Source organism: Pelodiscus sinensis, chromosome 1 (genome assembly GCF_052426305.1).
Source record: "Pelodiscus sinensis isolate ZL-2025 chromosome 1, ASM5242630v1, whole genome shotgun sequence".
In the NCBI taxonomy this organism is placed as follows: Eukaryota; Metazoa; Chordata; order Testudines; family Trionychidae; genus Pelodiscus; species Pelodiscus sinensis.
The window spans coordinates 157,577,197-157,596,447 of NC_143052.1; the positions used below are offsets into that span (position 1 = coordinate 157,577,197).

The following is a 19,251-nucleotide window of genomic DNA, read 5'->3' on the forward strand; positions in this document are numbered from 1 at the left end:
CCATTAACTACAGTGAAGGCATCTCTGGCTGACATTAATGTGAATGAAATCAAAATCAAGCCCCATATGTATTCATATCTATTCACAGTAGTGCTTTAATAGGAAAACATTTCAGGTGTTTGTCAAACACTCTTGGCATTGTCCTAACTCTCTTCCCACTGACTCTAATGGGAACACAGTTAAACCAGTATTTAGTGTTGTAGGAAAACTCAACTCGCAGCATGGATCTTTGACAGGCAGGTAGAACAAGTGAGCCATGAAATGCCGGGCAATGCAAAGTCAGTAGAACTTCCAAACACATTGGGCATGAAGGTTGTTCATAAGTCTGAAATGCTCTGTAACTCTGAATAAAACATTGTTTTTCTTTCAAAAATTACCAGCTGAACATTGACTTCATACAGCTTTGAAACACTACTATGCAGAATAAAAAAGCTACCATCTCTTTTTTTTTTTTTTTAAGAGAGAGGTAGCTGTGTTAGACTGTAACTGTACAAATGAGGAAGTCCCATGGCATCTTGGAGACAAATTTATTATATTATGACTTAACAAATATGTTAGTCTCTAATGTGGCAAGTCTGCTCATTGTTTTCTATTTTTTTAGTTTTATTTAACACAGTCCTGTATTTGCGTTTTTCCTTGCTTCTGTTAGATTCCATATTTCCAATTTGAAACAAGGTGCGTGGTTGACTGGTCAATTCATAACTCTGATGTTCGTAATTCTGAGGTTCTACTGTAGTTGGTGTCTCTATGAACTTTATCCAATGTGCTGTGAACTAAAGTAAGAAGAACAGATTTCCCCACATGTGCGTATACACCCCATCACGTTTCCCATGTGAGTATATTTTAAATAGCTTCTGCTGTTAATTCTCTTAAAATCTGTGCTTTCTTAAATTATTGGCAAAAGATCGCTCCCTCTGAACCTTATTTCATTTGCATTTTCCACATTATCGTGTAAGTAGGAAAAGTGTGACTGCAAATCTTTTATTAATCATGGGAAATTCTACACCTGTGTGAAACATGATTCATGCTTGCTTCTTGACTAGCAGTTACAGCATTCTAGATGTGAAATTTCATAAACTGAGCATGCCACCAGAGTGGTGTGAAAGATGTAATCACCAGTACAAGTCAATAACCTCTAATGAGAACAGTGTGTATGGAGATTCTAGGCACAAACTTCATATTATTTAGTGCAGTAAATTTTAAAAGAACGTGTTTATTCTTAAATAGAGAGAAACTTATAATTCCCTCTGAATGGCAATGCTTAAAAAAACCCGTGCTACAATGTGATTCCTTGAATTACAGGAATGTTTAGTAGAAACTTCTTGTAAAGGAACACTCTAGAAACAAACAAATTACATAGAAGTAAAATGTAGTCCATTATATTTAGTAACTAAAAGAAATAGCAACTTTTCAAGAATTCAGAGAGATCATTCAAATAGTATGGGATGTTGACTCTATTACTGAAAAAATTTAATTTAGTGGAACCAATAATTAATGAAGGCAAGTATTGAATAATAGGAGGAAAATTTGTATTTGACAATCACTGTATTAGTTGTGGCTAATACAGACTGCATTTAGCACAATGAAATTAAATGAAACTAATAAATATTATAAAAATCAATACAATTACATATATAAATCAATGCAAATAAATATTGGATTGAGCCTAGCTAAACCCTTCTTCCCGAGGCATATTTCAGAACAGCCTTTCCATTTAAATAGAAACACTTCATTTTGTGATCAAACTTGTCACGGACTGTCATGTAACAGACCTGGGTCCAATTTATGGATTTATCATAACTGATAATTAATCTAATTTGTTTCCTCTGAACCCACAATATGTAGAGCCCCTGTGCAGATATAAAATGTATATAAGCATCTGATCCATGATCCATAAATACAGTATGTTCTGTAGTTATATGTGGGGTGAGATATACGTGTGTCTATAAAGCAGATATCCACAGATTTATAAGGCTCTATCCATAGGTCCAAACCAGTACATTGATCTACTGCTGGGCACCTTTGCTGAAGAAAAACATTTGTTTGGAATAGTCTAGGCTGATAAGTTATGTAAATGCTTGCGAAATGTCCTTGTAACCCATTGGTCAGTGTGTGGTGTGTCTGACACATGAGATGTGAATTTGTTAAAGGTAGCTTTAGCTTGGTAAAAGAGACATTAAGCTCTTGAAGTTCAGTTCCCACTGTTAGATAGGAAGGTGGCTGTCCTAACTGCTTGCAATAAACTGTGGCCTTGGACCTGCAGTGAGCTCCGTGTGGCTGGACCATGTACTCATGCAAAGCTCTTCTCAAGTTCATTAGTGTATGTCTTATGGCGGGATTGGAGCCCTGGTTCTCCCACATACTTGGAACAACAACAGCAAGTCACTCAGGATACAAAATGGCAGCACTGGAGTGGTAGAGAGAGGACCAGGTGGCGATTATTTCAGAAGTAGGTGGGTGAAGCAGTGTTTTGATAACCATTTTAAATATGGTTATGAGCCAATATGTGGATAGGGATTTCAGATCAATGTCAACATCCATACTCACATCTTTTGAAATGAGGTAAACTTGAGTGTGTCTTCTGTCCAGGTACCCATCTATTGGGAGAAGGCTTAGATATCTCTTTCCCTGGCCAGCACTGAACTACTGATTACCTGCCTTGTAGGCATGCATACATGTGTTTTTAAGACCAAGATTTTAACTAGCCAGTGTGTATGGAATTCTAAACTAAGATCAGTAATGAACTACACTCAAATTAAAAATTCCACTTCTAGCTGCACATTTGTTAGTAGTAACCAGAATGGGGTTAAGGTTTAGATTCAATATCAGAAATTTACAGCAGCACCTTACACGGATATTGCAGTTGCCACCTAAGCAAGTTTTAAACCAGCAAGTTCAGAGCCAAGTTTTAAAAGAACCCCCAAAAGGTGGGACATGCACAGAGCAGGTAAAGGAATGCAAACATTCCAAAAGTCTGCCCTGTAGTGAAATCATGTGATAATTGTAAGATTATGAGTAAGGCACTTTAGTTTGTGTGGTCCCAGATTAAATTAAATGGATTTTAAAGGCATGTTAATTTGGTTTCCCCTTTTGTTGTGCCATGGCCCTGATTCAGGCCAGTCTTAAGCAGCTGCTGAGGTCCAGTTGACTTTCCTGGGACTTAAGAATATGTCCTATCCTAAATAAGAATGCTTCCCTAAACTTGAGCTGATATGTAGCATGCCAAAAATCTCTCTTGTTCTAGCCTTAGTGCAACTCAGGGTTCTGTGCTGTTTGTGAGGCTGCTTTATCAGTTCTTCTGTATTCAGACCCCAAATTCACAGGATGTAATGCCTTGTGGACTCAGATTCCTTCATCAAAAATAGGAATTTGGGCCCTGTTTTACCTCAATATCCAGGCAGCCAATCAAAAATTAAGTCTTGCCATGTAACTATTTCAGCAAACCTAATTTGATTTCCCCGTTTAAAATAATGAGAAGTCCTGTGGCACCTTATAGAAGTCCTGTGGCACCTCAAGAGGAAGGCCAGAAATAACAAGGTCAATTCAGTCCAGGAGGATATGGCCCACTTCTAGCAGCTGATGTGAAGGTGTGAAAACCAAGTGTGGAGAAACTGCTACCATTCCTGATATCTGACTTGTGTCCCTATGTGAAAGAATCAATGGACACAAATCAGATATCAGGAATGGTAACATACAAAAACCTGTAGGGGAACACTTCAATCTCCCTGGACACACAGTAGCAGATTTAAAAGTAGCCATCCGGCAACAAAAGAACTTCAAACAGACTTCAAAGAGAAACTGCAGAGCTTCAATTCATTGGCAAATTTCACACTATCACTTTAGGATTAAACAAAGACTGTGATTAGCTAGCCAACTATAAAAGCAGTTTCTCTTCTCGGTTTTTACACCTCCACATCAGCTGCTAGAAGTGGGCCACATCCTTTCTGACTGAGTTGACCTTGTTATCTTTGGCCTTCCTCTTGATTGGTACTTCTTTCTTCTCATGTGCCTGTATATTTATACCTGCCTCTGGAATTTCCACTACATGTATATGACGAAGTCAGTCTTTGCTCATGAAAGCTTATGCTCCAATAAATCTGTTAGTCCTTAAGGGTATGTTTATACTGCCACCCTAGTTTGAACTAGGGTGGCTAATGTAGGCATTTGAACTTGCAAATGAAGCCTGGGATTTAAATATTTAGTTTGAACTAGGGTGGCAGCGTAGACATACCCTAAGGTGCCACAGGACTTCTCGTTGTTCATGCAGATTTGGACTAACGTGGCTACCCCTCGGATACCAGTTTAAAATGAAACCTAAAACCAATATGGCAATATTTTACTAGCTTCAGATTTTAATGTGGAAGTTTCTCTCTGCTCTAGTAAATCATGATGTATGCAGAAATGGCTACATATCCTTTCTGTTACGTGCCTACTCATCTCTGCTAGATGCTGACAAATGCATGCATTCACTTTCTCCTCTTAACTGTACTGCAGACAGCCATCAATCTCAGTCTAATGCTCTCTTGGCTTCAATAATACCAAATGAGAAACAGTCATGTCTATGGATATGACAGAGTGCATCAGCATGAGTTCCGTTGCCTGTTCAGAACTTTTAAGGTCTTTAAGTGGTGTTTGATCATTTTTGTGTCTGACTTTTCTCACTCAGTGTCTGTCTATTGTCATGTAAAGTTGTCTAATCCTCACAATTACTAGTTTGCAATTCCTGCTTTTTTTACATCACATTGCTCAAGTTAGAGAACTTTTCAGGTAATGATTTTTAAGCAGCAACTATACAAGTGTCTTGGATTTTTATTTTAAACCAAAGCTGCAGTTTCCTTTTCAAGTTAATTTTCACTGGCTACTGAACCTGCAAAAGTCAAAAAAACAAAGGTTCATACCTAAGTTGCCAGTATCGGCGTGGTAATCCAACCCTGTATGCAACACTAGTCAAACTTTTTTACATAGTATTTTTTCTATCTTGTGATGGGGCGGCCCCGCCCTGCACTATAAATGAACCTGCGGGCAGGGCCCAGCTGGCTGAGAGGGTCCAGCTGGCGGAGAGCACCCCACCCCCTTGGCCTTGCCGGGCATGCTCACTGGTGAGCCTCACTATAAAAGGCCCTGAGCTGGCTCACTTGGGGCTGATAGCCGAAGGGGAAGGACCGAAAAGGCTAGCTCCTGACCCAGAGGAGTCCACACACCCAGAACCAATGCCACAGACTCAGCTGCCACTCCAACCCCGGCCCAGGAGACCGGGGAGAGGTACGATTGCAGGGGAATGGCAGGGAGGCAGGAAGCAGCCCGGGGCAGGGAGTAATACTACCCTGAGTGCTCAGCGGGTTGAGGGGAGGAACCTCTTGCTGAGCAGGCAGTGGACCAAGTCACTGCCAATAGGGCCCTGGGGTGGAACCCAGTGGAGTGGGAGGGCCCGGGTCCCCCTATCCTCCCCCTCTGCATTGCCCCAGAGTCCAGAAGGGCCTTCAGGCCTAAGGACTAGGCCAGAAGGCTGTATTTACCTCAAGAGGGGGAACTTTCAAAGACGGAACCTTGGGGTAAATATGGCCTTCGGGGAGGGGGACTTTAAAAGGCTAGGCCAGGATGAGGGAGGTCCTGAGCGAAGGGCAGCACCCCCGGACATATCTCAAAACATTGTTTTATTGAAATGGAAATGTTTGACCAGGTCATGTCAATGTTATTTGAAAATTTTGATGGAAAATTTTCAAATAATTCAGATTCCAAATGGAATATTTCATTCTGAGTTTCTTGTTTCATTTAGACTCTTGTTTTATCTTGTTTTGACTTTATTTTTTACCAGTTAGTGTAAATTTGGGTAATTATATTTAATATTTGATATGATGTTTTTAATCTTATAGAAGCAATTTATTTAGGTAATGTCATTTCATTGTTTCCAAGTTTTCCATTCTGTGAAACACCGATTCTTTGTACCAGTTCTGGAGACTGTTTTTCTAAAAATAGTTGAGTATCAGAGGGGTTTTTTTAAAAATAGTTGGTTTCCCAAGAAGTGGAAATTCCCTTCCGCCCTGACTAGTTCTATTCTATAGCAGCAAAAGTTGCCTGTGCAAAAGGGCTAGTGTGGCTGTCTTCTGAAAAAAGGGGTTAGATGGGCATAGCTATTGAGGGATCCTGAAACGAATCCTCTGTGTGGTACTGAGGAGAGGTGTGGACCTGCAGATCTTGCAGCTTCTCAGATCCATGTTTCCTATTCACCTTGCAGGACAGGTATGTACTCTTGTGTCTTGTGTATACTTAGTTTGAAGTAGCTTTGGCAGACCAGCCTACAGGAAGAGGATCTATCCCATCTGTATACCTTCTCTATGCACTGGGCCTGGCCTTTGGCTCAGTGGTGGGTGCTTGAATTTAGCCATAATAAATATAATAGCACAAATTCTTCAGTGGTATGACTTAACCACAACAGGGATGAATTTAGCCCCTTTTGGCTGAGGGGAGAATGTCAGTGTCTGCCTGGTACATAAACTGAAAAAAAAATTCATCTCCTTCAAGGCCATTCTCAGGGATTCCCTGCTGAAAATAGAACCTACTTAGTAGAGGCCCTTCCTTTCTGACTGTCTTCTGACTGCAGGAAAGCTACCAATGAAAAGGATGTAATCTTGATAACCATGACATTTCTTTGCTGTGCTACTCAACAACAAACAACATGGGGCATTCCTGAGCTGGTTTGTTTGCTTACTTGTTTGTTTATATTTTTCCATTGTGCTCCATTTTGTAACAGATGATGAGTTCTGTTCTTGTGAACAGGCTCAAGGAGATCTGAGAATCGTGATTATTTCAAACTATTTACCCACCAGGATACAATACAAAAAAGAGAGGAGGGTGGGGCTGGTACAAAGGTGAGCGACATGAGGGAATGGTGGTCACAACTCGTGGACTACAGTGATGAAAAGGATTTGATGGGGCATTTTAATAGTAGTGTAGAAAAACTCATATGGCCAGACTTTGTCTTGTGCCAGGCCTTTGCTGAGGGTGGCATTGAAAATGGTTATCACCCCCCTGATTCTGCCAGCTAGCCTCAAGGCAACTTATGGTTGCTGTAGGACAGCTCTAGCTTGTGCCACTGCTTATAGGATCTCAAATTAATCCCATGCCAGTGCAAAGGATTGGTGTAGCAGAGCTGAGTTCTACAATGCACCCTCCTCCCTCAGTATAGCCCCTTGCTAGGAATGGACCCCAGGGGTACAGACGAAGATCTGCCAGTTACACGTGGCTGGCATTTCTTTTACACGGGGAGGGGGGGAAGATTCTCTGCTGGGAATTTGTCTTCAGCTGACTACACCTTATATACCACCTGAGTAACAGTGTGGCTGGATCTCATTAGAGAATTCATCTGTATTTTCTTTCCGGCATGTCGCTCTATTGCACAGATGCAAGTGAAAAAACATCATGGTATGTAACAGGGCTTCAACTAAACATCTACAAACAAACAAAAGGTAATAACTAGTTAAAAACAGCCTAAGCAAAGAAGCAAACAAAAATGCTACTTCACATATTACACTAAAGGGAGCGAAATGGCTGCATTAAAAATAGTCAATTAACTGTGATTAATTATGCTGCTGTACATTAAACCTACTTGTCTCTTTCCTCAGCATAGTCAAAAAATGATTCAAAATTAATACTTAGTCATGAGGTTTTTAGGGGAATAAATTGCATGCATTTCTTTTTTTAAAAGCCTGATCAATGGTTTTGAATCTTGGATCTGCACAGCTCTGTTTGCTAGCAATGAAACAGTGGGCAGAAAATTTGAGCTTATAAGTCTTTCAGGAAAACCATTTCTCTGTGTAGCATGCGGATATATATTGGATATTAGTTAAAAGTCATTAAGACTAGTACCTAAAAGCACTTCCTTTGGCTGAGAGTGACCAATCACCACTCCTGAGGATGCAGAGAGGGGGAGAAGGAAGCTATTGAGTAGTGGTCTACCTGCTGGGTTTACAAGAGTAAGAGTTGAAGGGCTGTGCAGATGAGTGGCCACCTCACAGCACCACCTCCTGGTGGCCACAGTACAAACAGAGGAGGCCTGCAGATTGCTTCCTCTTCCGTTTCCCTTCTTAGCTCTCCCAAATACTCCCCACCAGATTTCCACAGTCTATTCACAACTTAGTGTCTGAGTCACTAGTTCAGAATTTTAAGATAAAGACAAGCCTTCCTCCAGCCTGCCGCTGAGTACAACCCAGACTCCTCTGATCTGGTGAGAGTTCTTCCTACCTTAGCGTTCTACTCCCAGCCCTTCCAAACTGGAATGATTCCATGGTTCTCAGGGTCTTCCCTCCAGGAACCTCTGGCTCACTGTAGCTTCCTGAGCTCTCTCCTTACTGTGGTCACCCTCTGCTCTCTGTAGGAAATTGCAGGTCCTAAAGAAGAGCTTTTTGTAAGCTTAATGGCTTGTGTCTCTCACCAGCAGGGATGATCCAATAAAAGATACTCCCTCACCCTCTAATATCAGAGTGGCTACTACAGCATTGCATATAAAGCACGTATATGCTTTCCCAGATTGGGGGGGGGGGGGTCTATATTTTTAGTAGAGCTCTCCAGTGAAGGCACAATATTTTTAATCAGTCCGTAAGAAATCAGTCCAAATGTTCGTAAGCCAATAGGTTTCCATAGGTCATAAAAGAGAGATTAGAGCTTTGAAACTGATACAGAAAACAGAGGTTGTTTATATAACAGCAAAATGTTCCATTTTCAAGGCTCATTATTTTGAAGGACTGTGTTGTCTCTAGTGTCTCTCTGTATGTTAATCTGCTAGGGTAACATAACATTCTGTATGTTTGTCCTTTTCCATTTGAGATGCTGGTATGTAAATAACTTCCCTGCTTTGTAACAGGCTGTTGTAACATTGCATAATTAACACTTTGTGAATGACTCCACTTGAATTCTGTCTCAATTATAAATTGCCTAGGGAGGTTGTGGAATCTCCATCTTTGGAGATATTTAAGAGCAGGTTCGACAGACATCTATCGGGGTGGTCTAGATCAGGGCTACTCAACACACAGCCCGTGACCCCTTTGCATGTGGCCTATGCTGCCTTAAGCTGCTTCCCGGGCCATCTGCGTGCCTCATTGCTGGGGATCCAGTGGCAGCACCGAGCTGAGTGCTGAGCCATGTGGCTTTGAGCCAAGCCGCGTGTGCAGGAGCTGCTGGCCAGCGGGTGGAGTGGTGGCAAGAGGCAGTGGCAGAGAATGTCTGCTATGTTTGCTTCAGCAGCAGCACCTCCCCACGAACAGAGCCGCATGTGTGGGAGCTGCTTACCAGCCAAGAGGGTAGTGGCAAAAGGCAGTGGCAAAGCACACCTGCCGTGTCTGCCACAGTGGTAGCACCTCCCCAAGCCAGGCCATGTTGGTGCATGTGCAGAAGCTGCTGGGGGCAGCAAGAGGCACGTGGCAAGGCAGTGGCAGAGCTGGGCAGCGAGGCAGTGACGGAGCCAGGCAGCGAGGCCAAGGTGAGAGAGGTCTGTGCTGTGGCTTGGGTAGTAATCAATATAATGGTCTTCTGTTGATATGTGTTCTAGTAGTTAGATTGCTGAACTGTCATTGGTCATTAAAAGTGCTGTCATATGGATGTAAATCAGGTAAATATTGCATTTTATTAATATCAGCAGATCTTACTTAAATGGGGCCTGTGTGTTGTGTAGTCTTGCCTTAATCTTTGTATTCATGCCTGTCAGCATCAAAGAAGCTATTTGCATATATTTGTGACCACACTTAAGTTGTGGCCCTCCATTATGACTCCCGGGGCTTCCAAAGTTGAGTAGCCCTGATCTAGATGGTTCTGGGTCCTGCCATGAGCAGTGGACTGGACTTGATGACCTCCAGAGTTCCCTTCCAGTCCCAGTATTCTAATATTCTATAACTTTTCAAATACAAGATAATAACTTGAACCTGGAGTAAAATTATTTCCATGTAGCTTCAATTCAATTTAACATGCAACCAATGTCTTGGATTGGCAATCTGGCTCTGTGCTTAGTGATAGGAGAGAGGCAAAATGAAATAAAACGTTCTCGTTGTGTTTTTTTTGTTGGGGGGAGGAAAATGGATATTGGATAGACTGATATACCAAATCCCCTAGTCTAACAGGTTTTAATTTACACCAGATACCTAAGAGAAAAAAATGGTACCATCTATTTCAGTGTTTCTTAAACTATGTTCCGTGGAACACTGGTGTGCCGTGAACAACTCGCAGGTGTGCTGCAACCTCTTCTTTGTTTTTGTTACTATTTTGTTTTTGTCTTTTTGTGTCTGACAACAATTTTTTTTGAAGAAAATTTCATAGGTGTTCGCATAAAAAATATTATTGTTCCGTGGTCTCAAAGTTTAAGAAACCACTGGTCTGTTGAATGTTCATTGAAATATGAAACGAGTTGCTGGTCTCAGTCCACTTAGGCTTCATCTACACTGCTGGTTTTGCCGGCGGTGAGTATGCAAATGAGGCATGGATTAGCAGATTGCCCTGCCTTATTTGCATAATTTATGCAAGCTGTTTTTGCGCAAAGGGTTTTTGCAGAAAAAAAAGTAATGAGGACGTTTTGGTTTTGCACAAATCCCTGTTGTCCACATGAGCCTTATGCCTCTCCCAAAGGGGCATAAGGATCTTGCAGAAAACGGGGCTTTTGTGCAAAAACAAAATGTCAACATCTGCAAAAATGACTTGCATAAAATATGCAAATGAGGCATGGTGATATGCTAATCTGCACCTCATTTGCATGCTCGCTGCCAGCAAAACCAGCAGTATAGACAAAGTCTTAGGCTACGTCTAGACTGCAAGCCTTTTTTGAAAGAGGCTTTTTCGAAAGTATCTTGTGAAAAAGCCTCTTTCAAAAAAGAGCGTCTAGACTACAACCAGTACTTTTGAAAAAGCAAGCTGCTTTTTCAAAAGAGAGTACCCAGGCAGTCTGGAAGCTCTCTTTCGAAAAAGCAAAGTTTTCATTACATAGCACTTCCGAAAAAGGTGTTGTTCCTCGTAAAACGAGGTTTTCCGCAGTTGAAAAAATTGCTGCGTTCTATTTACTTTTGAAAGAATGCGGCTGTAATTTAGACGCAGGTGAAGTTTTTTCAAAAAAACCCTGTAGTCTACACACACCCTTAGTGACTACATAGGTATCTTACAGCTTGTCTACACAGTTGGGTAATGCTCTCTACATTAGTGTGCTTTAAAATCACACCCTTGTGTTGGGCTTTAATTGGTCTCTGTGGACCTTGCTGGTGCACTCTGACATAGGGCTATTTCAAACACCACATTAAAGTGCACTCGGGAACCTTTACTGAGGACTATCACTGTCTACAGAGACCAATTAATGCACAACTTATTAGTGCACTTCTCATAGAGAGCATTACCCCATCATGTAGAAAAGCCCTGAAGAGGCGTTGGTGATTGTTTAAGCTATGGAGTTTTTATTATCCTCTTACCCATAGTTGGGGCTGCTTAATATTTCTGGCATATTGTTAGGGCCCTGCATTTTTTTTTGTGTTTCCCTGGTGCAGCGTGAAGCTCTAGAAGAACAAAGGATGACACTTTTTCTCCCATGCTAGATTTATTCTGAAAGAAAGGGAGCAGGAGGAATTAAAAGTAAAGAATGCTGTTCCCTTTCTCCCTCCTAAAAATGTAACTGGATATATGTCAACATCTAAAAGGATGAAAAAGGGAATGAACAAATCCCCCATATTTGTACTCTATCACAAAACCAAAGATGCATATTTTCAGAGAGGCAAAATGTGGTATTTCAGCCAAGATATGGATGACATAACTCACAGTACTTTGCACCTTGTCATGTGGCTATGAGGAGGAGATATCAAATGCTAATAAGAAAGTTAATAATCAGTTGAGGCGAAATTGCTACATTTGCCTGGATTACTTTGCTTTTATTATTGTTACATGATACTAAGGACAATGCTTTGCAAATTGGGTTCCTGAAGTTTAGCAGCTAAATCCATATTTAAGTATCTAAATAAATGACCAGACTTTCAGAGAGGCTAAATCAGATCATTTCCTTCTGGTGCCTCAATATGGTTTTAAGAGCTTAATGGTAGTCATCAACTTGAATATTTTAGCCTTCATATTTTGTTTCTATATTACATATGGAATGAGAGCTCTTATCTCCTCTTCACTATTTTTATATGTTCAGGTTATATTTCAGCAACAGTACCTGGTATAATTTTTAATTACAATTGAAACTATGCCTTTTTAAGACTCCGATAGTAGCAAGTATTTCATTGTGGGAAAGAACTACCACTACTTAACAATGTTTTTTTTTTTCTGCATCCCAAGAAGGGAGAGCATTTCCATTGCGCTGGAGGAGTGGGAATGCTGGCAATTCAAGGAGGCTGTTGACAATGTATTGTGTTGGTCAAAGATCTTTTGGAGAACACTGTAGGATTGAAATTGGATCTTCTCTGCTTCAAGTGACTACAATAGAAAAGCAACAGATCAATGGTAATGCTAGCAGAAAAACACAATTAACTTCAGTTTACTGAAATGGTATGCTCTAAGCTGGCAAAAATTCACAATATGTATATAAATGTCTATTCTATTGGTTTACTTTGTATTTATGTGGTTCAAATACCATATATTTGTGACTTAAGGTATAATTTAAGGAACTAATTTGCTTCACAAATACTAATTACTGCATAGACTTTATTAGAGCATCTGGGGAAAAAGTGCTGCTCATTACACTGTCTGAGGATTTTTTTCCAGGGGAAAAAAATACCTTTGGCTAAACTCAGCCTGATTTAGAGAACACTAGTCTGAAAGGTGTAATGCATTAATGTCAAGCATAATATTTTAAGAGCAGCAGCTGAAGTTCAACAGAGTAATCAGCCCTGCAGTACCAGCCATGCTGCATTATTATCTCTCTAATTTCTCTTAGGTATGCTCCACCCATATTTGACTGGCCAAGGGGGGAAATGATGAAGCAGGTTAATGTGACATAGCAACACTGTAACACATGTATCTGAAGCTGTCAAAGTGAAGGAAAGCTAGACTCTGGATTAGATGCTCTAAGTGTGAATCAGAACACCTCCATTGTTGTCTTCCGCATCAGGTGAGAATCCTGTTAATCCGCATGGCTTACTGACATTAATGAAGGTCATTAATCCAACACCTGCCAGTAGCCTCCCCAGGAATTGAAAATGGGGAGGGGAGTGTTCAAATTTACAAGGGGTGTGAGAGTCAGGGCTGATGAAGGGTGAGACCCTGAAGGTCGTGAAGGTGATGGTGGGCTGTATGGCACCATAATTCACAAAACTGGGGCAGTGTTGGTGAAATTCAGGGGGGGTATACACCCCCATGGGGAGTGTAGGGAATTATTCTCTTGCTAAGAATCAGCCACTTTTCTTTGGTAGCTCTGGTTTAAGGTAGTATAAAACTCTTCGTTTCTACCATCTTTGTGCAGAATACAGCATGGATTCCTCTGACATGTAACAGAAGCCTCTATAATTAGTGAATATTGACCCTGTCATGCGAGAGATGTATTGGCCTAAGATTCCATTTCCAGTGCCCAGTCATGTGATCAGGGAATCTATTTGAGTGTTACTTTAATGACATCCCTCAACCCTATACCTGGCCAACTCTGTGGGCTGGTGCAGAAAGAGCAAGCATGGCTCTCACCCATTGCAGAGGCTAGCCACGCAACAATTTCCTGCCTAGACCTCTGCCTGACCTCCTGTGGAAGGTTGTAAGAGGATGATGACTCCTACCCTCTTTTGAGTACCAACACAGAGCTAGACAATCTACACAGGAGCCTGTGCATGGGTTTCAGAATTTCTTATGGTATCGTCCCATACTCTTGTACCTGGGCTGTTGTTCAATGCCCTGTATTTGTCTGAAATGGGGTCTCAAGTTCTGAGCATTTCCTTTGAATTTCTGAATGTCCTGACTATTCAGTGAACCCAGTCTGTAGGTAAGAACTGTCCTCTCTCCCAAGGTCTGTCAGAGTGAGGGATCATTTTCCAGGATAGGTCATCAATGATGTGCTGAAGGGGGTTTTAGCTGGGGAATGTAGGTGATAGCCAGTGGTGTTCTGTTTTCCCGATTGGGTCTGTCCAGTAGTAGGTGACTTCAAAGTACTCATCTCGCTCTGCCAGTCTAGTTTCTCACTTCCCCATGTGGGTATTTAAATTTTAAGAATGTTTGATAAAGATTGTGTAGGTGTTTGTCTCTGTCTGAAGGATTGGAGCAGACACGGTTGTATCTTAAGGCTTGCTTGTAGACTAAGGATTGTGTGGTGGAAACTAGAGGCATGTAGACGAGAGAAATGGTCAGGAGGATTCCAGTATACAGTAGCTTTCATGTGACCATTTATTTATACTTTGTTCTTTTAATCTATAAGGTGCTACAGGACTCCTCATTTCTGTAGACTACTTGGATGGTGATCTCTGTGGGTTACAGCATTTATGAAAGAAAACTATAGAGGAGGCAGAATTCTGGAACACATTGTAGCCATGGCTGAGCCCAGCATCTGTGAGGATGAAACGTGAAAAATGCCAAAGGTTCTTGAGAGGAGCAGTGGATACTATTATCAGTAGCCACTTAGGGCATGTCTATGTTGAAAAACTATTTCAAAATAACTAAATTTGACTTAACTCACAATTTTACAAAATGGAAATAAGCATGTTCCCATTACAGGGAAGCACTGAAATTAGTCTGAGGCAGGCTCCCCTAATGTGGATGTGCTATCTCAAGTTTGAGACCCAGGAAGCACTGGGGATTAATCAGTTTGAGTTACTCTGGAGAGTAGTTATTTCGAAATAGCAGCACTGGAGCATCCATATGAACGCTATTTCGAAATAACTATTTTGAAATTAATGTTATTCCCTGAGAAAAGCAGGGGTGCAGATTTTGAAATAAGCTACCCCTTATTTTGAAATAACGGACTTGGTAGTGTAGATGCTTTACTTATAAATTTGAGCTAAGGGGAGTTATTTTGAAATAAAGCCTTGGTGTAGACCAATAGGAGATCAAGGAATTAGAGGTTGAAGGATATTAAGTGACTGTGGTGGAGTTTCGGGATGAAATTCTGCCTTCATTCAGGTCAGAGAAAAAATTCTTCTTGATAGGAGTAGAGCGAGCATTTCACCCTTAATCAGGGTGTGTTGAAGGTTTGTCTTCAGTTCTTTCAATCTCACTAGCATGGCTGAAGATGAAGAAGCGTGAGTTGGTCTAGGAATTCAAGTATGTACCCAGAACTCTATTTGGGCTTACACAGCCCATGCTGAAGTCTCTGGCACCTGTCTTCTCTACTGTTGTTAAGCATGCTATCTAGTTTGTAGCTAGTGCAGGTTTGTAGCTAGTGCAGGTATGTCTATCGGAGCTGTAACTGCACAGAAGGCACATCCTAGGATCTGATCCAATGCTTCTTTCCATTGACTTGAATGGGTATTAGATCAAGCCCTTCTTTTGTATGCACAACATACCAATCTCAGACATGAATAATCAGCTGGCAAGGAAAATCTACCTCATAGCTACACCCTCTGAGAACTTTGAAAAAGTAGATAAGGATTTCACTTGTAAATCTACCCTCCTATATCATAACTCTATAACCCCCTGGATTTTTAAAGGCAAAATTCCTTTCTTGCATTAAGTTTTCTCTCCAACATAAAGCACCGTTAAAATCAGTGCAGATAATTTTTAAAGAACAATGACTGAGGACTTGAATGCATTAGGAAGACAGAGGGATTTCATGCTCATTAATTTTTTTTCAAATTAATGTTAATGAAGAATTGCATTTACTTTTTTCTGAAATGCTCAGATTTGGTTGAATAAAATCTAGCGAGTGGGAGAGAATGTACTGATTGTCAATTGTTCGTTCCAGGGCTAGTTTTGTGTATCAAATGTATGAATCTTATGAAAAACAAAATAAGTGGATGTTTTCTATGTGTTTAATGGAATGGGACTTGCAAATGATTTTGCAGTATAATAAGTGAATGACTAAAAATTGAATTCTGTGAAATTTTTAAGAATTCACGGTAATGAATATTGTAAGCTATCATTGTGGCTGAGTGAAGTGAACAATTTCTTTTTTCCTACAATAAAGTCAGTCATAATTGTTGAAGTCATGTGTGATTGGATCCTTTCAACAGAGGCTTTAAAACCTCCACAGGCAATAGATAATCTGCAACATTTAAAAAAAATAATCTGGAGAGGCATTCTAGTTAAGATGTGCTGTTCAGGTAGCTAATGGTAACTCAGACTTCAGAACTTTCCTGGTCACTAGCTTCTAATAGTTACAATGTTTGAAACTTTCCTATTAAACTTGCCTGGCACTCTAAGTGGTAACCAGGTTTGATACCTGAACGTTCAATGTTCCAACTTGTCCCATAAAAACTATTCTGAGACCACTAGCTAAACTGGAATTTGCATGCAAATTTGATGCTCTGAAAAAAGGTTTAAATAGAAACATGGAGTTGTGCTCATATTACAATGTGTAATTTCCTTTTCATATATTCTCACCTTCTCATTACTGTTGGAGGTTATCCCCATCTGCACTGCTGTCACACTCCTATCTCTGTATCCCGTCCTTTTTTCTTTTCTCTTCAGCATCTGAGGAAATTATATGTATCTCACAAAAGCCTATGCCCTAATAAATGTTAGTACAGTAGACTTCCGATAATCCGGCACCTTTGGGACCTAGGTGGTGCTGGATTATCAGATATGCTGGAGTATCGGGAGGTACTTCGGCTGGGGGCTGTGACGGGTCTGCCGGAACCCGCACTTCATCTGGGGTGTGGGCGGGGAACAGCGCGACGGGGGGCAAACCCCTCCGCCATTTTGCAAGAAGGCTCTGCTCTGCTGCTTCCCCAAGTCTGCCGCTCATCAGTTTCAGCAGCGGGAACGGCAGACTTGGGGAAACGGCGGAGCAGAGCAGTTGGTGCCACCTCTCACCCCCTGTTCAGCGATAACTACTGCAGTCTGGGAGGTGGGGAGCCCGCTCCCTTCCCGGAAACTCTTGGCAGCGGCACGGGGCTGAGCGTAGCTGGAATGGGGCAAGTTCGTGGATTTAGCTCTTGCTCCCTTTCCTCGGCAGCTGGGTTTCCCCAGCTGGCCTGCCACCGGCAGCTGCACGGGGCTTTCCCCACCTTCCTGCAAAACGGCAGAGGGTTCGCCCCTCGCTGCGCCATTCCCCGCCCACCTCCCGGCCAGACACAGTGCAGGTCCCGGCAGACCTGTCAGTGGTATAATCCTCTTCCTCTCTTCTCCTCTTCCCTTTCCCAGCTGCGAGCACCCATGGGGCTCACAGCAGCTCCAATTGTCTGGCTGACCGAAGCACTTCCGAGTTCCAGTTGGTGCCGGACTATCGGGAGTGCCGGACCACGGGATGCCGGACAATTGGAGCTTTACTGTATTTAAAGTGCCACCAGACTCCTTGTTTTTGAAGAAACAGACTAACATGGCTACCCCTCTGAACCTGTCATCATTCCTCATAGGGATAAGAAAGATAATATGTTTCTGTGCCTACCAATCTGGTCTAGATTCAAACCAGCCACCTTGTGGTCAGTTATCAGTGCCCAGAACCATTCTATCTCTCATTCCATCACTAACCCTATTTGCATGATTAACAGTTTATAAATTGTTGTGTTTTAGAGAAGGTAGTAAGGCATGTGATGTGCAGTGGGTATAGGAACATGGATGTGCCAGAACTGTAACATCTACTTGGAAGAACAACATCCTCACTTTGTCACAAAGTTCTCACAGATGCACTGTGCTCAAACTTATTAGTTTTTGAAATGAAATATGGACAATAAGCAGCAAGAGAATAGCAATTACTTGAATTACAGTGTCTTGTCAGAGTTGATTTACAACATTCTTTTTATGTTTGACCTAAATGACTTCTACCAAGTTTAATAGAAGCTGCAATCTAATGAATTATTGCTTGTGGGGTGTTTTTTGCTTTGGAATAGCACGTTTTTTTTTTTTTTTTAAAAAAGACTACTCCATGGATGGAAATCACCATGGTGGTGATTCAGACTATATTTGAACATGCAGGATGTTTATCAAATTTTATGCAGTCCTAACTAAAGCATTCTGTATGGCCATTCACAGTACTTTATGAAAAAGAGGGTCCAGTACAACTCTGTATGGTCGAAATATGTTGGGGATCATCAGGGACGTGTGCATGACTGAAGGGAGAGATGAGTGCACTAGAGACATTTTGCAGGGGACATATCTATTGCTAAATTGTTGGGTTGTATTTTTTTGCCAACAAAACTGATTGCTGCTCCACTAGAGCTGTGCAAACTGGCCAGAGTGAAAAAAACTTTAAGATTCCGGGAAGAAGTATTTTATACATCCACACCCTCTTTTGCAGATTTACCAAAAAAAAGGTAAGAGTCTGCAGATGTGAACTCTGATAAGCCCAAACACTTTGAGTGGAAATACTTCATGTTCTAGGGTCAGGCTGACAGAACATTTGCATGAAAACTGTTTTCTCCATGGTAAATTTGGTATTTGATTAGACCTGATTTTTCATGAAAGGCATCTGCTTCCTGTGGAAAATTGAGCTTTTAATTAAAAAAGAAAGAGGTCCAAGAATCTAAAAACTTTTCATTGTAAGCCAAAAACTAAATTTTAGTTTTCAGCAGAAAGCTGAATGTTTCCCCTGCCTCCTTTCTCTTTTATGGAAAAGCTGAAACTTTCCATTGGGGTGATGGGACACCCAAACCCCACTTTCTGATCAATTTTACTCTGAGATACCCATTAGGGAGTTAACCTTGGTGTTAGATGCTCTTTGGGTTTTACAAAATAAGGTTACTGAGAGAATGTCTACGCTACAGAGTATTTTCAGAAAAACAGCGATTTTTCCTAAAAAACTTCAATTATGTCCACACTGCAATTGCGTTCTTTCGGGGAAAAAAAATCAAAAGAACTGAGGTTTTTTTCCAACATTGGTTAAACCTCTCTCTATGAGGAAGAAGCCTTTTTCTGAAAGAGCTCCTTTGAAAAAATATTTGTGTGGACAGGGATGAGTGTGTTCTTTTGCAAGAAGAGGAAAAAAGCACAGGTGCCCTGGTAGCCATTTCACCCATTGTAATCACAGCTTACATGCAAGATAGCACCCCCCACTGAATAGATGCTATCTGTCGAAAAAGCAGATTTCTTTTTCGATGAGCTTTTGCAGTGTAGACGCTCTCTTTCAGAAGAAGTGTTTTCAGAAGATCTCTTCTGGAAAAGCTTCTTCTGAAAGAAGCCTGCAGTCTAGACATAGCCTAGAAATACAAAGCCTGCATC

At 41.3% G+C, this 19,251-nt stretch overlaps 1 long non-coding RNA gene across 1 annotated transcript; it reads left to right on the top strand.

The window, feature by feature from the left end:
• The first annotated feature begins 276 nt into the window (after nucleotides 1-276).
• On the top strand, nucleotides 277-16,701 carry LOC106731545 (uncharacterized). The gene is made up of 3 exons (XR_001367810.4): nucleotides 277-832; nucleotides 12,298-12,462; nucleotides 12,896-16,701. It is a non-coding gene; the product is annotated as an uncharacterized LOC106731545 (long non-coding RNA).
• Nucleotides 16,702-19,251: the final 2,550 nt, after the last annotated feature.